Genomic DNA, 24,902 nt, shown 5'->3' with positions numbered 1-24,902 from the left:
CCATGGTTGGCTGGCTCCGTGGTCGTGGTCTGGGCCTGTGGGGAGGCAGATGATCACAGGAGAAGGGCGTGAGAGAGTGAAACTCCTCCCCTCATGGAGATGGAGGCTGGAAGCAGAAAAAGAGAGAATGAGTCAAAGAAAGGGGCTGGGGTTAAGGTATATCCTTTAAAGGCAAGCCCCAATCATTTACTTTCTCCAACTGGCCTCACTTCCTGCTAGTGAATTCAGCTATGTCCTCATCAGACCATTAATCCCTTATGATCCAATTGCCTCTCTCAGGCCCACCTCTGAACATAGCTACATTAAGAATCAAACTCTCTGCTGGGGATTTAGCTCAGTGGTGCCAAGCCTGCCTCTAAAGCACAAGGTCCTGAGTTTGATCCTGAATACCAAAAAACAAACAAACAAAGACTCAAACTCTCTCTCTCTCTCTCTCTCTCTCTCTCTCTCTCTCTCTATATATATATATATATATATACACACACACACATATATACATATATCTCCTTGGGGGATACTTAATATTTAAATCATAGCAATTATGATAAAGGTACATATTAGAACATTTAAAAGTATTCAACAAATCCACAATACACGCATAAAATATCAATAAAGAGTAGAAATTCTATGGTAAAATATGCTCAGTCCCCAAAAATATAGTTGAGTGTGGGAAATTGTAGAATTCAGCTATCTAGTTTTAAGAATTGATCACAAGAAGTTTGTTAACTGACAAAATTATGTAGTTTCTGGGAAATTCCACAAGTCTGTTTGTTAAAAGAATGCCAGAAAACTTTAAGAGACGTTGTGAAAGTTTCACAGGAGAAAAACAGGTTTTCCTAGTTTTCTTATTTACCATTTCCTGGGATCAGAGGACCGCAACCCAAAGACTCTACACGTGGTAAGAGAGATAGAACTCACTATGCACATCTGTGCTGTTTGTGGTGGGCCGGTGGGCTTGATTTCTGCTGAAGTCGTCCTGCTCTCTTGGTACCATCTGATAAGAAGAGGGCTGTGGTGTGCTCTTTGATGTACGGGATTGGTGAATGGAAATGGGAGACTTGTAAATTCACCTGTAGCTTTTATGAGTCACTTACAGTAACTTGTCACCAGAGGTTAAAATCAGAAAGACGATAGCCAGAATAAGCTGCTTTCCTACATGTATAAAAGCCTTGCTTCTTTCCTTTGTGATTGTCGAACAGTGTCAGAGGAGTAAACTTCTGTGCGTCCCCCAGGCTGTCTCCTTTTCTTTCTTTAAAAGTTGGTGCTTTCCGGGGTCTCAGGTCTCCCTTTAGAGAGACTACCAACAGTTGAGGAAGAATAAATAAGACAGAAGGCACCTAGAAAACAGATTATAAAATAATAAAAATAAATCTGACCATATCAATATGTACATTGTATGTAAACTGTCTAAATAATCATAGGCATAAAATATCAGATTGAGTTTTTAAACACTTAGATCAAATTGTCCACAAATTGATTGTCCTCCATTGATTGAAAGATAAAAATTGTTTTAAATGTCAACAGACATAATGCAAACAGCAGTCATAAGAGAACAAAAGCATTTTATATCACAGAAAATAGCCAGGCATGATGGTACATGCAATCCTTGGGAGGCTGAGGGAATGGAACAGCCCTGAGTTCGAGGCCAACCTGGCCCACATAGTTCAAGACCACTCTGAACTACAGAGTGAGATGCTCTCTTACAACTCCTTCTAAAGAAAAATCAAACAAAATAGACTTTAAGTCAAGATATAGTATTAGTGAAAAGCAGGGAATTTCATAAAAATAAATAGGTCAATGCATTAGGAAAATATAACAAATATAGTAATACAGGCATCTCATAAGTACAAAATATATGAGAAAATATGGACAAAATTCAAGGAAGACAAAAAATTGAAAAATTATGGCTAAAATCTGTGCTCAATATATGATAGAACAACTAAATGAAAAATCAGAAATAATACAGAAAACTTGATTAGCTGGAATTTGTCTCTCTGAATAATTAATCATGGCTTCCTGTGAATGCTCCACAGACCATATTCCCATAGCTGTATCTCCCCTTCCTTTCAAAGTGCCTTATTTTGTGATTTAACTGTTTGCATCCTGACTTCTCTATTACATTTTATATGAGCTTTGTAACTACAGGGAAGTCTTTCCATAAAACTGTGTGTGACTCAAGAATTCAGTTTCATAAAACACTATTGGAACCTGAGAGCAAGGCAAATGAAGTGACCACAGAAACATGGACCCTACTTTATAGAAATCCTGGTCCTGGCTACAAGATTTAAATATTTTGACGACACAGTAGATTTTGGAACCGTTTAGTGAATACCAGGGTTCAAATTCCAGTTTCTAATGTTAGTGGAGATCACCGGGAAGGTGGTCATTTTTCTTGGCTTCGTACCCTGTTAATTAGCTTGGGGAATATCCAGCCACTGAGGCCCATGCACTAACTCTGTGTCTCCTTAGATTGGGCTATTTTTCTGATCCTGTCTGAGCAGTAGAATAGCCATGAATGTGAGGCCATCCTGGGCTAATGCAGTGAGTCCAAACAACATAGTGAGATGCTGTCTCAAAACTCCTCCTCTTTTAAGGAAAGGAAGGACTATCAATCACTATTAAACTATGTCTGAATTTATACTAAATAGGGTTTTCCTTAAATATTTTCAATCTAATTAAGTGTTTTTGGAGGCAGACTAAGTGGGAGGAAAAGTTAAATAAATAATTTTTATCTCTATCTATCATTTTACTTTTCACCATCAAGTACTTCTACACCAAATTGAGATAGAAGACACACACACACACACACACACACACACACATCTCCTCGTGAAAGTGTAAACATAGTCATGATCTTTTCTTTTTTTTTTTTTTTTTTTTTTTTGGTACCGGGAATCGAACTCTTGTCCTTGTGCTTGCGAGGCAAGCAGCGGAACCACTGAGCTAAATCCCCGGCCCTCGTGATCTTAATAGTGGTCTACATAAAGCATGAGGAAAGTGTGTCACATCCCCAGCTCAGCACTATTGCTCCCAGAGGAACAAAGCCAAAAAGGTCATGCAAGAATAACAATAATATATGCTATAGCACAGAAATGAAAAAAAGATCAAAACAAAAAAAGAAATAATTCCCAGCTTCTCCCATGTTGGTTTGTGTTTCCTCTTTCGTAAAATGTGAGGGATGAACTTATACTCTAGGGTCACTTATTGCTGTAAAATTTACTTAATTCAGCATGAAAACATCTGTCACACCCAGATGCCCCAGACTGAATATTAGAAATCCAAAAATAGATTGGAGGAAAGCCTCCTTCATCTGTCCAGGAATTCATCAACTTCTTTGCGTCTCTGGATGAATGTAAATGCTTAGATCTCCATTTCAGACTCCATATTATGCATCTCTAAGGAATGGCATTAAAAAAGAAGTGATCCCAACTGGTAGCTCAACACCAAGGAGGAAGACCGCATTTCGGCTTTGGTTTACAAATGGATATGCTAGAAAAACTACAATCAATTCCTCCTATTTATTTTCACCATATGTGTTGCCAGAGGTATTTTACAGAAAACGAGGAGCTTCTGCTTGGTCTAGGACTGAGGGTATATTCTTGGTAACAGAATAACAAGCAATCACACCAGACTGAAACAGTTTTACTACCTAGCAATGTACCTAGTAGATCCAAAACAGTGTGACCTGATATGGTATTTGCCCTAAAAATTATCACTGAATGACCCTGGGACCATATTATCTTTTGTTTGTATGTTTTCTGAAAAAGAAATTATTAAAGTGCAAGAAAATCTTGGGGGCTGGTGATTTAGTTCAGTGGTTTCACCTGCTACGCAAGCTCATGGACCAGAGTTTGATCCCCTGTAACAAAAAAAAAAAAAGAGAAAGAAAGAAAATGTTATGACAGTCTCAACGTGCCACCCACAGAGAGATGTCTATAGCTGTAAAAATGGACCTATGAGATAACACAGCATAGGGAAAAAGACTTTGGGCTTCAGGCTCTAACAGATTTGTGATTGACCTTGATTTTTACCATCTAAATTTCTCTGATACTTAAAATTCTTTAAGCCTCAGTCTTCTCATCTGAGATGAGATTACATAATTTACCACAAATTACTATTGAAAGAATAAATTAGACAGGAGAGACTAGGCATTCTATCTTTCATATAAAGAGAAAATCCATGATAATATCACCATTGTTGTCATTTTCATCCTTGCCTTTATGTTTATATTAATTAGCACCTCGGTACATTTAACGAAGCTCTATACTTTGGCTCTCAAGTTCCCATATATAGGAATTCTATTTTGTTGCCTTACCAATATTTATTCTGTTCTGTAGGAATCAACTCAAGTTAACTGAAGCCCATGAAAGATTGATGCACAAGCCTAAATGGCAGTTGGTTTATTTTAAATAATAATTATGATCCTTATGCAAAGAATCGTTAGCACATTATCACTCTACGGGAATAGAGCCATGGAAAGTCACCTTATCCTACAGTAGATAAACTTGGCATCAGATCACTAACATAGCTCTTGAAGATAGTGGCAATAAAATAGTCATGGTATGTGTCCACTCCTGCAGGATGCATAGTTTTGCCCAAGGATTAGTCTGTTAAAAAAAAAAAGCAGAATTTTCATCTCCTGGACCTTAACATCTATTGACAAGATTCTGGTTCTTGAGGCCTCTTTTCCTGCTCTGTCTGTTGACAATATTTACATATCCTTTCTCTGTCTGGCACATAATAATATAAATAGGTAATTTTCCATTTCCTATGTTACTATAAAATTCCTAGCTTTATTCAGGCATTTAACCCCAGATTACAATGATTAGAGTATTGCATATTCCAAATTTCTTGTCCTAGATATCAGGTATTTTGTTTTTTGCAAGAAAGGAAAATTGCACATGAAAATTACTAATTTGCACATGCAAATATTTTTCTTAGAGAATGATGCTATTGAAAATTTCTAGGTAAATATCACATAGCTAAAATATTGCCCTGGTAATTTATCTCATAAATTAGTTTTTATATGACATGAGCATTTTTCATCGAAGTATTTACTAATGTTCCACAACATTATCATCCATGAATCTGCCATTATTTAAAAGTTGAAGATAAAATAGTAAAAAAGATCCAATCCTTGTCCTTTTAGATTATTATTTAAGAGTAAGACTGAAAACTAATGATGGGAGGGCTGGGAATTTAGTTCAGTGGTTCTGCCACCTGCCTTGCAAGTGCAAAGTCCTGAGTTCGATCCCCAGCAACAAAAAAACCAAAAAAAAAAAAAAAAAAAAAAAACAACTAATGATGGGAAAGTTTCATTGGACTTGTGGTAGAGGAAGATTAATGTGCAAGGAGTCTTTGGTGCAGGAAGGCCTAGACCACAAGTAATATTCAACACTAACCATTCCGATGGGAGAATATCAACCATACATAATCATTTTCAGCAACCCAGAGGATACTAGCAATATATCCTAGCTGAGTCTGAAATTGAAGGAAATCTTCCTAGGAGAAGAGTTCTGTAGCCTAAAGATGACACCTAAAGGGTTTTATTCCTCAGAAAGTGCACACTGTGTTACTTTATTATAAATATAGGAAACACATGTCAAGCATTCCAGATAGTTCTGTGTCAGACTTAATCATTAGAATTGAGCCTGGGATGCAAGTGTCCCTCTTTTACTTTCTGGCAAGAGAGATTTACAGCACACATGCAGCTTCCTCTAAAGAAAGAACCTCCACTATCCTCTCTCAGTCTTCTCTTTAGTGATACATACAGAGGCTTCCAATAATCCTGAGTGTGCTTTCAAATATTAATTTCACAAACTTCATTTTGTTCTGACACATCACTTTGGAATTTTACATTCAGTTTGGTTTCATTTATCCATGATTTAAAATAAATTGACCTGATATTATATTCCTATCATTTAAAATTGTTGAATCTAGAATATAACCTGGGTCGCTTTCATCCAAATCTCCTGTCCTATTAAAGGTTGAAGGCAGGGCCAGGGATTTAGCTCAGTGGTTCCAGCGCCTGCCTAACAAGCGCAAGGTCCAGAGTTTGATCCCTGGTGCCAAAAAAAAAGTTGAAGCAAAGTTTAAAAAACGGTATTCTGAAGTTGGCCCAAGATGTCCTTCAGCACATCAACTGTGTCCCACCCCTCTCAATGTCCACGTATACCATTTCACCTCTTTAATCACCTCAGATACTCTAACAAAGTCATTGATATTCTTGCCCTTCTGATATTCTTGTACATCGTTGCAATGCTCAAGAAGATAATTTTCTGAAGCAGAATCTAGTTCAGCTCAACCCACCTCTTCCATATTAACTTCGAAAAAAACAAGTAACATTGTATTTCTTCTCTTTTGCTTTCAGGTTTTTTGTCCAGGAAATTTCCTGGTAGGAACATCCACAACCCCTCTTGGAATAGAACAACAGTCGTTTGCCCACTTACACAGACCTTGTATAATCAACAACTATATGAAGTGTTCACCAGAGCATTCTACACATCTTTTTATTTTCTTTCAGTAAATAGATGTAAGCATGGAGTAGTAGAAATTCTTCTATCTTCTCATTAAAATAGATTTAATCACAAAATGGGAAGTCAGTGGGGCTTTACAGATAGTCTGATAAATGATAATTCTAAATATTTGAGAAGTAATACCCTAGTATATGTCAGACATTTTAATCTGGAAATGAGAAAGCTCACAATACATCTCAGACACCTACTCAAATAATCAATAAATGTTTACAATAGCACTTCGAAAAACATAAAGGGATTATAATATCATTGCCCGCTTTCACTTCTTCCTTCATACTATACAGAAAACACTGGTTACATTCAACAAGAAAGCACATACTCCAAAGATACATCGTTGAAATAACATTTTGTTCTTAAAACTTCTTCATTTATCAGTGTTAAAATTTGTTTTTAAAATCAGCAAGAGTATCTTATAGGAGAATAGTGCAGTTATTCAAATTCGCTAAGTTATTTAAATTCGCTAAGTTATTTGTAAACTATAAAATATTCTGAAAACGTTTTTTCAATTTGTTTGTAAAATATTCAAAACATGATGCATATTGAAAAAGCAAAAGATGCAGATATCATCTTTGAATTTTATCTTTGTGTTTGTCAATTTTATTTATCTTTAATTTCCTCATAGTTCACTTGATTTATTCTATTCAAATAATGTACAATGAGATCCATCCACAAGAAATCCACAAGCTCAGTGTATGTCTACCAGGAGGTGAACAGGGTCTCTTTCTACTTCATTTAATTAATAAGTACTGAATGTTATTGTGCTGAATGGATAGTAAAATACAAAGATTGCTCTTTATCTAAATCACTCCTCCACACACATTTCAGGCAAGCCTTCATCTCTAAATCATTCTTTTGAAATTACTGAATAAAACACAGTTTTCAACTTCATGAAAGAGAAATCATATAACTTGATTGAGTGTTAAGTCAATAATTGATTCAATTAAAAATGTGCCAGACACAGAAATAGCCTCTGGAGTGTTGATACCTTACAATAAGAAAATAAAGAGAAAAAGCACTTTGATTAAAAAAAAGCCCAAGTAAGCTAAAAATAGATAAGTATCTAAGATAATTGAAATATTATTTTACCTACAATATCATTATTCAAATTTTCAAAGATCCAGCTCTTTGAAAGCAAATATAGCTTTTTTATAAAGCAGATTAAGAAAGTTGCCTTTTTCCTGGGAACTGTACCACACATAGATCGCAAACTGCAACCTCCCACTTACTGTGTATGATAGGCACACAAATGTACACACAGGTGCATTTTGTTTTAATGCACTTCACATTACTGCACTTCATAGTTAGGGATTTTTACAAACTGAAGGCTTTTGACCACTTTGTATTGAAGCTATCTATAGGACCACTTTTCTAACGGCATGTACTCACTTTATTTTTCAATGATCTATTTCATGGTAATTCTCACCGTATTTCAACCTTTTTCTTTATATCTCTTATTATTACCTGTGATCAGTGTTCTTTGTTGTTACTACTGCACTTGTTTTGAGATATCCCATGTTTGTTCATAGAAGAGGTTGAGTTTAATCCGTAAATAGGAATGTTCTGACTCTCCACTGACCGACCATTTCCTGTAACTTTACATCTCCTTAGACTTCCTTGTCCCTGGCACACAATAATACTGAAATTAGTTCAGTCAAAAACTCTACAATGGCCTCTACGTTTTCAAGTGAAAAGTTACATTCTTTCACTTTAAACCCAAAGTTAGCAATGATTTAGTAAAGAAAGCATGTCAAAACCCAATAGACCAACAGTTATGACTCTTGCTCCAAATAATTATCAAAGTTATGAATTCAAAGGAAGAATTTTTGGAGAAAATTAATATGTTATTCTAGTAAAGATACAATTAACAAAATGAAAGAATAGTTTTATTGCTGATATGAGAAGTTTTAATTATCTCCACAGGAGGATCGATCCAGCTACAATATTCCCTCAAGCCAAAGCCTAACCCAGAGTAAGGTAGTTCTTTTCTTCAACTCTAAAATGGCTGAGAGAGATGAAGAGGCTGCAGAAGAAAAGTTTTCTGCTAGCAGCAACTGGTTCCTGAGTTTAAAGGGAAGAGGCCATCTAGCTTACACAAAAGTGCAAGATAAAACACAAATGTAGATTCTGCAGTAAATTATCCAGAAGAAAGGTGGGTACACAAAAAAACAGGTTTTCAGCAAAACAGTTTTATATTGAGAAGATACTATCTAAGACTTTTCATAGCTAGATAGGAGAAGTCAATGTTTGGCTTCAAGGTTTCAAAGGACAGGATATAGGAGCAGCCTCCAGGATATAGCTATTGTGAATTGTGCTGCTATAAATTGGGTATGCACCTATCATTGTAATATGATGACTTTAACTCTTTCAGGAAGATACTTAAAAGGTGAATTGCTGAGTTGAATGGAATTTCTATCTTAAGTATTTAAGGAGTCCCCATACTGATTTTCATAGTGGGTGTAAAAGATTGCTTTCCCTCTAACAATGTAGGAGGGTTCCTTTTTCCCATGCAGCCTCACCAGCATTTGTTATTATTTGATTTCTTGATGATAGTCAGACATTCTGGAATAAGACAAAATCTCAGTTTTCTTTTAATTTGCATTTCAAAAATGGCCAGTGATATTGAGAATTTTTTCGGGTATTTATTGGTATTCAAACTTCTGAGAATTTTCTATTTATTTCAGTTGCCCATTTTTTGATTGGGTCTTTTACTGTGGGGTGCCTACTTTTTTTCAGTTCTTTATATATTCTGTATATTGGTCTTCATTCTGAGGTATAACTGGCAAAATATTTTTCACATTCTGTAGATTGTCTCTTCTTTCTGATGGTTGTTTCCTTTACTCTACAGAAGCTTTTCCATTTGATATAATTACACTTGCTGATGTTCATGTTATTCTCATGGAATTGGGGTTCTACAGATGAATAGATGAAGAAATGTGGCACTTATACACAATGGAATACTACTCGGTTCAAATGAAGGATAGATTTGAGTCTTTTATAGAAAATGGATGCACCTTGAATCCATAAGCAATCAGACACTTAAGCTGAAATGCCATATGGTTTCTCTCACATGAAAACCTCAAAGTATGAATAAATCAAAACAGCAAAATAAAAGATAGACAATAGGAAATAGAGAACTACATCTTTTGCAAATAAGAACAGGAACAAGAGATGTTAGGAGGGTGAATGGAGGAAGAGGATATAAAAATAATTAAGATGTGTCATTTTCATGTATCAACTACCCAGAATGAATGTCTTCATGATGTACTACAAACAGGTACTAATTAAAAAATGGACAGCCTAACTCATTTGTCAGAACTAATGAAGTAACTTTAAGTTGAAGGCAATGCCCATTACCATTCTGAGAAAATTTTGCATCTTAAATATGCTGAATCTACTCTGCCATGCTCTATGTATGGAAACAAAAAGTCTAAATGATATCACTATTTACAACGTGGTTTACTGAATATTATAAGCCCACTATTGAGAACTCTTGGTCAGGAAAAAATCATTTAAAAATATTACTGTTTATTAAAAATGCACTGGATCACTCAGTAACTCAGATGAAGATGTGTATGATTGATGAGAATTTCATACCTGCTAACATCATAACCATTCTGCAGCATGTGAGTTTAAAGTCTTATTATTAAGAAACAGATTTTTAAAACTATAGTTCATGTAGATACCAGTTTGATCCTCTGATGGATATGAGCAAAGTAATTCAAAATCTTCCGAAAAGGATTCACTGCTGTAGATTTCATTAAGAACATCTGTGAATTTAGGAGATCAAAATATCACACATTAAAAGATGTATGGAAGAAGATGACTCTAACCTCATAGATGACATCAAAGAGTTCAAGATTTCACTGGAAAAAAATAACTGGAGCTATAATGGAGATCGCAAAAATCTAGAAACAAGTGGCACCAAAATGTGACTGAATTGTTGTAATCTCCCGATGGAACTTCGGTGGATAAGAAGTTGCCTTTAGGATGAGCAATGGACATTGTTTTCTTGAGATAGAATGTATTCCTGTTGAAGGTGCTGTGAACACTTCAGAAATGACAATGTAGTTAGAATTTTGCATAAAAGGCAGTAGCCAGGTTTGAGAGAATTGACTTCCATTTTGAAGCAAGTTGCTCTGTGATGTAATGTGCCATAATTAAGAAACTATCATGGAATCTGGAGTGCAGCTAGTGAAAAAGCGTTTGCCTAGCATACACAAAGCCTTGGATTCAATTCCCAGCACTACACAAAGGAGAGAGAAAGAGAAAGAAGTCACAAATTGCTCTCGCTGCTTCAACTTTCACCAATCACTACCTTTACCATTCAGCAGCCATAAACATCAAGACAAGATCTTCCACCAGAAATAAGATCAAGATTCAAGCTCAAGCAATCAATAATATTTTTAGCAATAAAGTGTCATAAAATTAGGACATATAAATTGTTTTTGCATACATATAATGTTGTCCCCTTAATAGACTGCATTACAGTATAAAAATGTATGTGAATTTTTCTATGCACAGTGAAACTAGAATATTCATGTGACTCATTTTAATGTGGCAGTGTGGAAACTGTGGTCAATATACCTGAATTGTCCCTCTACTATACTACTTTTCATTTGATTTTTGTTTGTATTCCTCCTATTTGATTGTAAACTCTTTTTGTATTTATTAAGTTTATTGGTACATTTTAGGTATACAGTATGATGACATTCATCATTCGGAATTTGTATCTTTACATGATATATATTGGTTCTTATTTTTTCCCCATTCCCCTGCCCTTCCTTCAACCCCTTCATCCCTCCCTATGTACAAAGACTTTGTTTCCATTTTTTCCTTTTCTCACATTTTTTCCTTTCCCTTCTATCCTTTCCCCTACCCCTCACACTTCCTTCCCCTTTGGACCTTTTCTTCCTATTTCACATTATCTATTATACATTTTGATCCTTATTTACACTTTCAGTTTCTCACACCAGAGAAATTATTCAGAATTTACACATGTGTGTCCTATTCATTTCACTTAAGAGTATGGCCTCAAACTTTTTGAAGACCAAGAAAACAAATTATCAACACACATATACTGAGTTATTTGCAATAAACCTGTGAACACACTCAACATTTAATAAATGGCAAATGAAATAATTTGAAAAGCTTATTGATAAGGAAATTCTCGCATTTTAATTCTTGTTTCAAAACATCAAAGATTTATGATATATGAAATATATAAGACATGTAAAATATGAGATTATATCAAATTACCTCCATATAAAGTCATACAAAATATCAAACTATTATTAAAATTTTTTTACTAAGACTTTGATTATCAGTGTACATTCCAGAAGTTTCGTAATGACTCTAATCACATTAAAACAATTATCACTGAATAAAATCTCTATATATAAAGGGAAAAAAGGAATGAACAAGTATATCCATACATATGCATAGGGATAAATGTAATTGAACAAATTGCAAATTTCCCCAGATTATCTTGAGCTGGGATCAGTTTCTAATTGTTCTTGAGAATATAAAGTTTGACAAGTGCCAGGAAGTTCACCAAAATATAGGAGCTAAGGTTTCTAGACTGCAAGGGAATTTTCTTGGCTATGTCGGTAGAATCCTTCCTCAAAATGCCTGTCCATCTTTGTGGATTTCATACTATAAATCCTCAATTATTTCCATTCATATCTATGAACCTCAGATAAACATAACTGATTTTATCTTATTATTCCTATAATTGCATGATACCTTCATGAGATACTTTCATTTTTGACACTCAATTTCACAAATAGCCAATCATATGAACTGAATACATTTTCCACCTCCCATGTACTTGTCAATGCGTAAGTATACGTGAGGAACTATTACATGTGCCAGATATTAAGTGAATTTAAAAACTTTATTACATTACTTCTGAGGACTTCTATAATATCAGGTTCTGTAAAATAATTTCATATTACCAATAACTTATAGGGGAAATATTAGTTTCCATCTCAAACTTAGCTACAAATAATTATGACAATCCTTATGGAGAAGTTGGTAAAAAGGAGAAGGAAAATTATTTTTTTGTAGAATAAGACACTGTCTAGGTACAGAGCTTCACTAAATTTAATATTAAACTTTATGGAAGCATATAGATTTGCAAATTTATGTTAAATTTAATTTCTAGGATATACAGATATATTAAGACCTAAACATAAACAGTGAAAATACAAAGTTAACAGAGAACATAAGTGAATAACTTTATGACTGTAGGATGTGAAAGTTTTATTAGACATGATAATACCTCATACTTTGTAAAAATTTTGAAGACTTGACTAAATTAAAAATGTTTTATTTATATTCAGAGGAGGACACAATAGAAAGGTTAACAGGGAGAAGATGATACTTGCAATGTTTATAAAAACATTAACATTGTAAAACATCAGGAAGTGTTTTAGATCAGAAATAAGATAATTCTTTAGAAATGAAAAGCAGATATGACTAGACATGTTGAGATGATTCATTTGGTAGTAATTAGAAATCCCCCATTAATATAGCATGTTATACATTAGACTACAATGTAAAAACTAGACAACTGAAATTATCAGGGAAAAGTTTGGAATTAAGGATCCTGAATCAATATTATCAGGGATATGAATGGATACAACCATTCCGGTGAATCTTTCAATTGCTAGTGAAAATAAATGCACATGCATCTTGAGATGTATTTGTGTATGCCCTAGGGATAAGCAGGAGAACATTTCTTTTTCATTGTGATGAAATACACAGAACACAAAATTTATCGTTTTAAACACTAATGTTTTTATAGATCAGCAGCGTTTAGTACAGTCACGTGGTTGCGCAACCGTCACCGTTGTCGTCTGGTCTCCAGGAATACATTCATCTTCTCTGACTGAAGTTCTGTGTTTATTAGTTCTCCGCTGTCCTGTCCCCTACTCCTTGATAAGGACCACTCTATTTCCCTTCTCTATGACTTTGACTATTCTAAGTACCTTGTGTAAGTAGAATCTTACAATATATCTTTTTGAAACTGATTTATTTTATTTAGCATGATATCTTCAGGGTCTGTCCACATTGTGGCATGTATCAGGAATAAAGTTGAATTATTTAAACCTGTATCTATGTATCTATATGTATATCTATTTATCTATGCTATCTATCTATATATCTGTGTTTATTCATCATCTGTTTATGGACATGGTTGTATCAACCTTTTCATAATTAATGTTGATACAAACATGTAGTTTTGGTGTGGTTTTTTTTGGTTTTGTTTTGTTTTTTTGAGACAAGGTCTCCCTATATAGTTCATCCTGGCCTTGAACTCACAACAATCCTCCTGCCTCAGCCTCCCAAATACTGAGATGACAGGTGTGCCCTAAGTGGTTTTTCCCCATAAGTGTTCTTGGGAACCTTGCTGAAAATAATTTGAACAAATCTCATGGTTTACTCATGTTGTCTTTATTCTGTTCCATTAATCTAATATCTGTCTTTATGTCAATATCACACTACTAACCATGGTTTTGTTGTAAATTTTGAAATCAGAATGTGTGAGACTTACAACTGTATTTTCTGTTTTGATGATTGGGCTATTAAAGTCTTAAAGTAAGACTCCATATGAACCTTATAATGCATCATAAACTTTTGCAATAGTTGATAGAAAGAAAGATCAAATGCTGTCACCATAGCATGGTTTGTAGAAAAAAACATTATTGTTGGCAGCTTCAATGTCTAAATAGAGCAACAGGTAAGTAAATACACTAGGCACACTTATAGAATACCTTATAGCAGCAAGAAGCAATCAATAGAATACATATCTAGTAACATGGGTAGTTCTTAAAATTAGTTTTTAAGTTAAATAGTAAAACACTACACTCTCTGCATCTGTCTCTTTCTCTAATCTTAGATAAAAATATTTTATTGTGTATCAGCAGTTCTAGATAGAGTTATGTACAGTTAAGGTTTAGATCTGGGATGTCCCCAAAGAGTCTTATGTGTTCAGAGGCTGGGCTTTTAGATGGTGATTGGATCCAGAGAGTAATATACCGACTGCTGGATTCATCCACTAATGAGTTCTGCTGGGTGTACTATTAGGAGCTGGGGCCTGGGTAGGGCCAGTCACTGGGGGCGTGACTCAGAAGAGTACCTCTCCCTCTCCTGCTCCTCCTTTCTCTAACTGATTCCCGCTGCTTCTCTGCTGTGCCCTATGCACTGAAACCTCTACAAACCAAGCAAGAGCAAACCTACCTCTCATTCTTTCACTTGTAGGTGTTGAGTAATTTGTCCCAGTAATGAGAAAGTGAATGAGACAAATAACGATCTCTTTCTCTGTCAATATCCAATCTCCCCCCCCCTTCTGTCATGTGTGTGTAAGGGGCACAAATAAAAATATAGAGACTAAATTAAAGTATTTTCTTCACATTAGATAAATGCATACCTAAGGCTTGGCATAAATTTTTTTAAATGCTCTGCCTAAAACACTTTCAGAGGAATCTAGTTACTTTGGCTTGAAATTTTTTGTCAGATATTTCAAAAAGGGGCCCCTATGTTGACAAATATCTGACATTGCAGGTACACTGACAGAGTTAGAATAGAGTTGTTTCAGAAATTACAAGAACAAAGATCATAGATGTTCTTCAACATTTGTCTCTTATTCTGTACTTAGGCATTTAGATAAATAGAAGTTCCTTTGAAACTAAACTACATAAGAAGTTAAGACAATTTTTTTCTGACAGTATCATAAAGGAGTCTTTTCATAATATTATATGTATAACTTGCTATTTATAGGATATATATACCCTAAACAAACAAAATCCTAAAAATGATATGTTATTTATACAAGATAATAGGTGTTTGGTTAAATTAATTCTATCAGTGGTTTTTCAATTGAATCTGAAGAAGCCTTGAACAAAAGAGGTGTTAGAGAATATTTCTGAGCTGATACCATAATAAAATATATTTAGACTGTCACTCCTTCACCAAACCTGTTAGAAATAACAAAATGTGAAAGCAATTTAGTCTACTCTATTAATCTTACACTGAGAAGAAATAAGCCTCATAAAATACTTGGCTGTTGTCATTGCTGTTTCACAGATGAGAAAACTGAGGCTCATTAGTGTTGAGTAACATTTCCTGAAATCTTATGTAGTGAGAAGACCTAAGATTTGTATTTATCTTCATCTGAATCTTTCAAAATGCCTGCTTCATCCACTAAAACTAGAGTCTGCAGAGTTTTTCTCTAAGAATTGGATATTAAATATTTCTCATTCTGCAGACCGCATTCATTGTGGCAACTATTCAACAGTGCTATCATAGCACAAAAGCAGTCTTGGACAACATGTAAATAAATATCTGTTGCATTAAAACTTTATTTACAGCCACATTTTGAATTTCATAAAATGTTCACATCATGAAATATTATTCTTCCTTCAATTTTGTTCAATCATTTGAAATATAACAAATATTATTTGCAAGCTGTATAGAAATAGGTGGCAGGTGGGATTTGTCCTATGACATAATTTTTCAACTTCTGTACTACAATATGCTAAGTTAGCCAGTTGGAAAGGGGGTGAAGTTGTTATGGCAATAGTGAGATGAAACCATGAGAAAAGCATGAAAGCATGAAAAAAGTAAGCTGAGATGATTTTATAGCATCAAATATGTACCTTGCGGACACTAGTCCAGAGCCAGAATTCAAGGTAAGAGCAATAAATATTTGAGAGTCAACTCCATAAGGACAGAGCTCAAGCTGAGAGAGTAGTTAAAAATATGACTTTGGAAATAGCCAGAGGTATGTGGTGGAAGGTAAGAGAAAAGGATATGTGTACACTGGATGTGAATAAAATGGATAGAATCAGGGTTAATTAATTCATGGCAGAAGTGGAAGGAGATTATTTCTTGATACAGAAGGAGGAGCACTAATAAAAAATCCAAGGGGACAAAGGAAAATCTATAGCTCCATAAACAATGAAGATGGTCAACAATGATGTTTGAAAGGATAGTTACTATAGAAAGGTTAGTGTGAGAGACAGGTTACGGGTGCTTAACCATGAGGCAGAATTTGAGATTAAACATTCTATTAGAAACAAAGGTTTGGAAGTTAGACAATGTGTTCATGTTATTTAAAGTTTGTTGCTTAACAAAGGCTTATTTCATAGAAAACTTTGTATTTCAAAATAAGTGTTGACATTAATAAATAATTCAAAATGATACAATGCTATTTACACACAGGCTTGAAATGTATGCAAAGATTTAGAAACTACCGAGATTGTTGCTGTATTCTGGAATTTTCGTGAGATTTTTACCTATTCATCAGATTTTTTTTAGGTAACTGCAGTTTTTATTTCAGTTTATTTTAATATATATAACATATATATAATTTGGAGCTTGTGGTAAATCTATGCTTCTGATAGGTGACTCAGTGATTCAAATGCTGGCTTTTATATGACTTAATATAAGAGCTACAATGGGATGATAAGTATCTCCAGGGTTGCACCATCAGGAAGAGACAACTGAGAGACTGAAATCAATAAATGTGGAATAGAGAATGGGAAAACTTCTTAAACAGGAAATATCATGTATGAATGGATGTGGGAAAATATTTCAAATTCAGGGTCTCAGAAAGAAAATTAAAGCACACATTGAGAAGATATTCCCTTATGAAATATTATGGACAAGCTCAGAGAAGTAGCACAACACATATGGCAATATTGGCAAAAGCAAGAAGCCACTTTTAGAGTGAAGGCTAAAGGGCCAGTTAGACAATATAATTGCAAGTTATTAAGACTTTTGACTGTGAAGAAGTTCAGAGTCTGCAAGTTTCAAATATAGAGGAATATTGTAACCACTACAAATTCAACCTTGTAAGAAAAGCCTTTCTACTCTGAGATTTACCAGTTACTAGGTGTTTGACAAAAGCAACACCTTTTTTAAAAAACATTGACTAATGCTGCATTTTCCCAATAGCTAAATATAATTTTAGACCAATACTTGGCTTGATTAGAGTTCATCTGAACATATTGTGGTAAGTATTTTCTGCATTAAAATACATTCTGGATATTTTTATCAGGTATTTAATGTCTCCTTGTATAGTAATCAATATGAAAAATTCTGTGCCAGCCATATTACACATTTATAGCCAATTTTAATACCTTAATTGGGTCCATTTAAATTGTCAGCCAACATTTTGATATACTGTCTGTAAAGAAAAAATAAAACCTCACTCTATTAACTAGTTTATATTTCTTTCTTTATGTATGTATTGTCTCCATTTAACTACTGTGGATAAGATCAATTTGTTACAATCATAAGGGCCTTTTTGTAGTGCCTTTGTATATATCTGTGCCATTTTGCTAGCCACCATGGTGTATGTAAATTGCAAAGCAACACACCTGGCACCTGCTGCCTATGATCATTTTATATGGAATGAAATCATCTCTTAACAAACAGAATTTAAAACAGAAAAAGACTGAAGGAAAAGTGACCAAATGTTAATTTCTTGAAGTATGTGACATCTAAGCTCTGTGTTCAAATGAGAAACATTTGGATACACAGAGTGACAATACATTTTCTAATTATAAGAAGCAGAGAGTATGCCTACCTCAAATTATGATAAATGGAAATAAGCAGGCCTTGGGTACAACCAGCACCACTGTAAATGTAAATAAACCAGCAATGAGGCAGTCTCCAGGATGGATTCCTCTCTGGGGAAATGCCATTTTATCTACAAGAGTCTATAGTAATGAGCAAGGTGACAATATCAAACTTTTAATAGTGCTGAATAAGCACTTTGCCCCAATATGCTGTAACCACAGAATTTATAGCAAATCATAAAATACAGTGTGATCATCTCCCCAATAAATCCCTTCTAAACCTTTTGAACTCCACATATTTTTATTCTGTTTGGAACAGCAGCAGTATGTTTTATCCTCCTAGGGTCTTCAGAGAGATGGAATGAGTGAATTTATAACAAAAATGGAGATTCGAGTTCTTCCAAACTGCTGTCAGTTCTTAAATTATTAAAAAGAGGACTGGTGTCTTAAGAAAATAAAACAAAAAAGGAGTTAAAAAAAAGACATATATCATACACTTAGTGAAATGATGTCTATTTCTAGGAATTAAGCTAACATTTTCTCACCAATGTTGAGGTAAAGGGTTTTAGAATGCCTACAAATGTATACTGTACTCAGCACCTAGTGGTTCTAATTTGTATTATTTTGTTTTGTCTTTATTATTCTGACTGCTTCACCATTTTTGTTTTTGTAACATTGTGTAACTAGCATTATGTAGTTCCTATTCATAGGCAAGATATGAATAATTGTTTTAGCCCCAGAGCTGCCCTGTGTCACAGATGTATCATTGGTCAACTTTTTTCTTTGCCCGGACCTGATTCTCTACCTTTGGATGATCATTATTCTCAAGAGCACTCACCAGTTAACTACATGAGTACAAATTTTAGTCTCATCTTGTATTACAGAGAAGCCAAACTGAGACAGATGTTCATTCTCTCCAAGTTGATCTGTGAGTCTGTGTCATCCTAATTAAATCCAAGCTGATTTCTTTGTTGAAATTGACAAATTAATTCTAAAAATTTGGAAGAAAGTGTATGGGATTTAGAATAGCCAATCTGGAAAAAAATTGGAAAATTTACACTACCTGATTTCAAGTATTACTCATCAAAATAAGGTAATAGTGTTGTAAAGATAGACATACAGACCTACTGGATAGAATTGAGAGACTGGAAATAGAGCACATATAACTGAACTGGTTTTTGAGAAAAACAATTCAAGGAAAAAAAGAGAGTCTTTTTGATGAAAAGTCTAGACTCATTCTGCAGCCATTTCACATTAAAAAATGTGAAGTACAAATTCTTCAAACAGGTCATTAACTGTGACAAGCAGGGTTACTACCACTTTTAGCCTCTTATTGTTGAACCCATGTATTCTACCTACTTGGGAATCACCGTCGTGCAGTGGCACTGAATTAAGATACATACTGCATCCTGGTTGGCTGGAGTCCCTTCATGAAGCACAAGATCTCTAGGTGGGAAGCTCCAATAGGCTTTCACAACACCATTGCTTTACTCTATCAGTGGAGGTCTATACTTCCATGGAGTATAACAAGGAACATAGTGGATCTCATGATGAGAAACCCACTGCATCACCATTTTGGGTCATGTAAAATTCAGCATCCAAAACCATGCCCATTAATATTTATTCCTATTTATTCATGACTTTGTACTGTCTCCTCTAACACTAAATGGAGACAACCTGTGGAATCAATAAGAGATGGTAGAAATGATAGTGTGTGAATCCCAGAGCTAATTCATAGAATGTGTTTTTCACTTTGCTCCATGTGAGGTGATTTTCCCTGATAAATGTAGTTGTTAAGTCCTAATGAAGATTAAACAGGCCTTTTCAGGGTCCATGTGGCATAGAATTGAGATCCTTAGACACAACTACCATTGACTCGCTATGAATGTCTTGGAAATAAGAGTCTCTAGATTCAATCAGTCTTTCTTTCAAATATCTCCAGCTCTGGTACACATATTGAATACAACTTTGGCTGGCATAACATTCCATCTAAGCCATTCCTGTTTTCTTGACCCAAAGAAAGTAATATAAAAAATTAAATGTTTACATTTTAAAGCTACTGAATTTTGGAAGCACAGTTATGCTACAAAAGATAACTTTTATTTTTTGGTACTGGGAATTGAACTCAGGACCTTGTACTTGCCAGGCAAACACGGTGCCAGTGAGCTACATCCTTAGCCCTGCAATAGATAACTAATCTATATCTAAAGTACACCCTTTAGTCTAATGCAGTTTTAAGTGTAACCCACATGTAGACAAAACCCTTTGTAAATTCTGAGAAAATGATATTGGAGAACACCTCTAAAGAGATAAGAAAATTTCTATCCCAGAATAAATGTTGGTTCCAATCAAGGGGAATCACTCTCCTTTCCAAATCAATCGAATGGCCATCTCTTAGAGGATGGTACCCTACTGGAACTTTGTAGACGCTTCTGCTGTTGGCAGTTGTACCTGTGGCAAAAACCAGCTTGGGAGTAGATATAGCATTTGTCTTAGTCACTTCCTTGTTGCTGGAACACAATACCCAATACCCACAGCTTAAAGGAAGAGAGGTTTATTTTGCCTTAGGTTTGTTTATTTTGCCCTTGCTGTCTCCAAAGCATAAGTAGCATGGTGGATGGGGCTGGTGAAGGAGAGCCGATATCATGTCAGCTAGGAAGTAGAGAGAGAAGGGATGAGCTAGTGAGGGAGATTTACCCTTCCAGGTCACGGACCTGGTGACCCACTTCTTCCAACAAGGCCTGACCTCCTAACAGCACATTCAGCAATGGCTTCATCTGTGGATTAATTTGCAGTGAGTAGAGTGCCCCCATGTTACCCTCTATGATACCATTCATTTCTGCCTTCATTGCAACACTGAAGTGATCTATGGAAGAAACTGTCTGATGCCAACTGATCAATACCCTCTTGATGACCTAGGAACATAGCCTTACTCAGTGGTACACATTTTCTGGAGTGTACCTGCAATACAAAGATCTTCACTCTTTTTGCTATTCCTATAGACCTTCCCACATGCTGCTTTCCCATATCTTCTGTCCCTACTCTTCCAGTCCAAACGCACCCTTCACAGTAGGCCAACTCCTTTGCAATTCCACTTGAGGATGAATTATAAACTCAGACATATGCTCTTCTGAAACAAAATGGATGATTAAGTGTACTTACCTGAATATCTGCCCATTGGAAGAATATCCTCTTACCCCTGTCTTTCAGAGTCACTCTGAGTGAGGCTATAATGCAGCAGCAGTCTGTGCCCTCTGTGGCCACAGAGTCACTTGATAACAAGGGCTCCCTTTTTCCCATGACCCAATACCATGACCATAGTTGATTTTGGATTAATGTATTTGTTGTAGATGGTATAGCTTGGTCCCAGTTTCCTGGGACTCCAGCTGTCTCTGACGGTGCATTGCTGCTTTAAAGTTTGTTGATTTTCAACACAGATACCTCTGATATCTTAGGGTCAGTTGGATCTCATAATGGAAGAAGAGCAGCTTCAACCTCATACAAAGGCCTTTATTCTTCTGGGTCCTATTCAAAGCCTACAGTCTTCCTTGTTACTCAGTAAACAGAACAAAAGGATATTCCAAAGAGGAGAATATAATGTCTCCATAAACTAAAGAAGTATAACTTTATACTTCTTTACAGACAGCAAATGAAAAGCCCACTTTTACTTTAGAGATGTCCCAGCATATTCCATACCACTGGATCCCTAAAAAAGAATAAAAAGCTCTGAAATGGTAAAATCTTCAGTCTTCATGGTGATTGTTTGCTATTAGTTTTACAAAAGGCCTTCGACTTACTTGCCACTCGCTGGTCATTCAGTCAGATCCACCTGATATATTTTAATATTGGGCTAATATGATATTCACAGAAATATCCAGGCAGACTTCATATCCTTACACTATATTTTAACTCATGTTTTGTTCCAGCATAGTATCTATCCTGATGTACACTGCATGTGGACTTGAAAGTCACATTCATTTTATAATTGCTTGGCTTAATGTTTAAAAGTCAATTTTAATCAAATTATATGATTACTTGTTTGATATATTTATATTTTCATTGGTCTTTTTTGGTTGATATTTTTGTCTAGGCACTCTGTCTATTCATTACAGACAATGAAATATCAGCTGGGCATAGTGTACATGTTCTAATCCCAGCAGTAAGGAGGCTGAAGCAGCAATATCACCTTGGGTTTAAGACCAGTCTGGGATACATAGTGAGTTCAAGGCCAGCCTGAAATACATAGTGAGACCCTGTCTCCAAAAAAGAAAAAAAAGAAGAAGAAGAAAAAAGAGTGTTAAAATCTTTGATCATAAATGTGGATGTTTTTCTACTTTTCTCTTTAATTTGTCAATTCACTTTTTCTTTTTTTAATTAATTTTATTGGCACATTTTAGGTATACAATATAATGACATTCATCATTGAAAATTTCTACCTTTACATAATTTATGAGGCGATACTCTTAAGTGAATTAAATAGGACATATGGGTAAATGCTGAACAGTTTTTCTGGTGTGAGAAACTGAAAATGTAAATAAGGACTAAAAGGTATAATAGATAATGTGAACTAGGAAGAAAAGGGGCAAAGGGGAAGGGGAAGTGGAAGGGGTAGGGGAAAGGAAAGAAGGGAATTCCTTTTTTCAGCTCTTTTATTAGGCTTATTGACATTGAAGATTTGAATTTACATATGTTTTTGAAGATTAACTATTTCCTAATTCTTCATATTTCTTACTTACCTCTTCGAATACTCTATTTTAAGTCAACTTTATCTGATCAATGCAAGCATATTTCATATGTTTCATGTTTGCTTAGTATTTATTTCCACCTTTTCACATCCAAAATCTGTGTGTCTTTCTATTTAATGTTCTGATACTTGAGACCACAAAATATTTGGATCTTGCTTTCTTATCTGGTCTGACTGTCTCTGCATCTTAATTGGATTGTTAATCCACTTTCATTTAACATTATTATTCATGTAGCTAGAGTTAAAAGTTTTGCAATATATAATGTAGTGGTACTGATTTCAGTTTTCTCTTTCTTTCCTGAGTTCTTTGGCTTTAACTATATTTAATTATCTTGTCTTCTTTAGAGAGTTTTTAAGCTTCATCTCTTTGTATTATCCTATCTTATCAAAGGTGATGATAGATAGATAATAAATAGATATAAATTTAATAAGTTTGACTGAATTAAATATTACACAAATAAAGGGAAATGTTAGAATGATGTAAATTCCATTTGTCTTTTGTCTTTGGTGATATCATTTTCAAATATTTTATGTCTTCCTATGAAATATAACCTATTATACATCAATATATTTTCTGCTTCAGTCCCTTGTTTTAAAAAAAAATTAAAGAAGAAATCCTTGGTATATGTATCAAGCTATTATTTCCTGTGCTCCTCATTCTTTCTAGAAAATATATTTCCATTTGCTATCATTTCTCTCAGTTTTACAAGCTCCAACAATTTCTAAAATGCTAGTGTGCTAGTGACAATGTTTCTCAGCTCTTTAAGGGTTTTTGCATTGCTTATTGATTCTAGATTGACAGCTGTTTTACACCAGGCACTTCAAAGATGTGAGGTCATCTTCTAACTCTCTCTTTTCTTTAAGAAGTCAGAGATCCTTCTAAATATTATTCCTCTATATCTCTGTACTTTTAAGATTTTCTCCTTATTTGTAGTTTTCAGCAGTTTAACTATGGTATGCCAGGGTATGATTTTTCTTTGTATTTATCTTTCTTGAGATTAGCAATCCATAACCTTTAGTTATAGGCTGACATTTCTTTTAAATTCATAGAAACTTCAGTGATTATATTTTGAAACATTTCAATTGATATTGTCTCTCCTGTGGTTCAGGTACGTGGCTTAGGCTAGGTTGCACTTTTGCCATTAATCACAGGTCAGTAGTCTCTGCTACCGTGTGTGTGTTTCTACCACTGTTCTTCAAATTCAATTTCTTTTTTTTTCCATTAAGTTTATTGATACACTTTAGGTATACAATACTGTTACATTCATCATTGGAATCTTGTACCTTTACATGATGTAGCTTAGTTCTTATTTTTTCCCCATTTCCCTGCCCTCCCTTCACCCCCTCCACACTTCCCTATTTACAGATTTTGTTTCCATTTTTTCCTTTGATATCTAATGAATCTGCCTCACATTTAATATGTTTCTTTTCCTGATTTTGGTTCCAATAAATGCATTTTGTAATCTTTTCTTATTGTATTTGTCAATTTTAGGATTTCTAATTAGTTCTGTGGTAATTAAAACTAATTACCATTCTGAGATCTCTTATGTGTACATTCTCCTTGATCAACCACTTTTTATATTTCTTCAAGCCTTTGAACACATTAAAAAGAATTGCTTTAAAGTCTTTCTGTGACAATTCTAGCCTTTATTTTTATAATCTTTTACAAATTGGGCAATGAATCATATTTTTCTATCTCTTTAGTTATTTACTAATTTTAAAAATTTTGTATGATTTATGTATCATCAAATATTGAAGGAGCCTCATGATATTGTGAGAAATGGCTCTACCATTTTTGTTTCTCATTTATATTTTTAAAATTTTTTCTAACCTCTTAATACATCAAATCCCAAGTTAGTAAAAAGTATGTGAAAGTAACAAATTATCTTACATGTGAAGCTGCAATTATAATAACATGAGATAATATACATGAATTAAATTTTAACCAATAAATTATCCCTAAAAGTGTCAGCTATTGTGGATTGCCATTCTTTTCACAAGCATTATTATCTTTAATGGCTTGTGGTTACTCTGTAT

At 34.5% G+C, this 24,902-nt stretch overlaps 1 pseudogene; it reads right to left on the bottom strand.

Annotated features, from left to right (window-relative positions):
* LOC101701515 (zinc transporter ZIP6-like) overlaps positions 1-20,934 on the bottom strand; it is a 31,196-nt pseudogene extending 10,262 nt beyond the window's left edge.
* Between the last annotated feature and the right edge of the window lie 3,968 nt (positions 20,935-24,902).

The sequence above is a fragment of the Heterocephalus glaber genome, unplaced genomic scaffold (assembly GCF_053883595.1).
Source record: "Heterocephalus glaber isolate CG9 unplaced genomic scaffold, H.glaber_assembly_v1.0 deba00000594, whole genome shotgun sequence".
Classification (NCBI taxonomy): domain Eukaryota; kingdom Metazoa; phylum Chordata; class Mammalia; order Rodentia; family Bathyergidae; genus Heterocephalus; species Heterocephalus glaber.
Note: the sequence above shows the minus strand (reverse complement) of the source record. Positions and strands in the feature narration are given on the sequence as shown.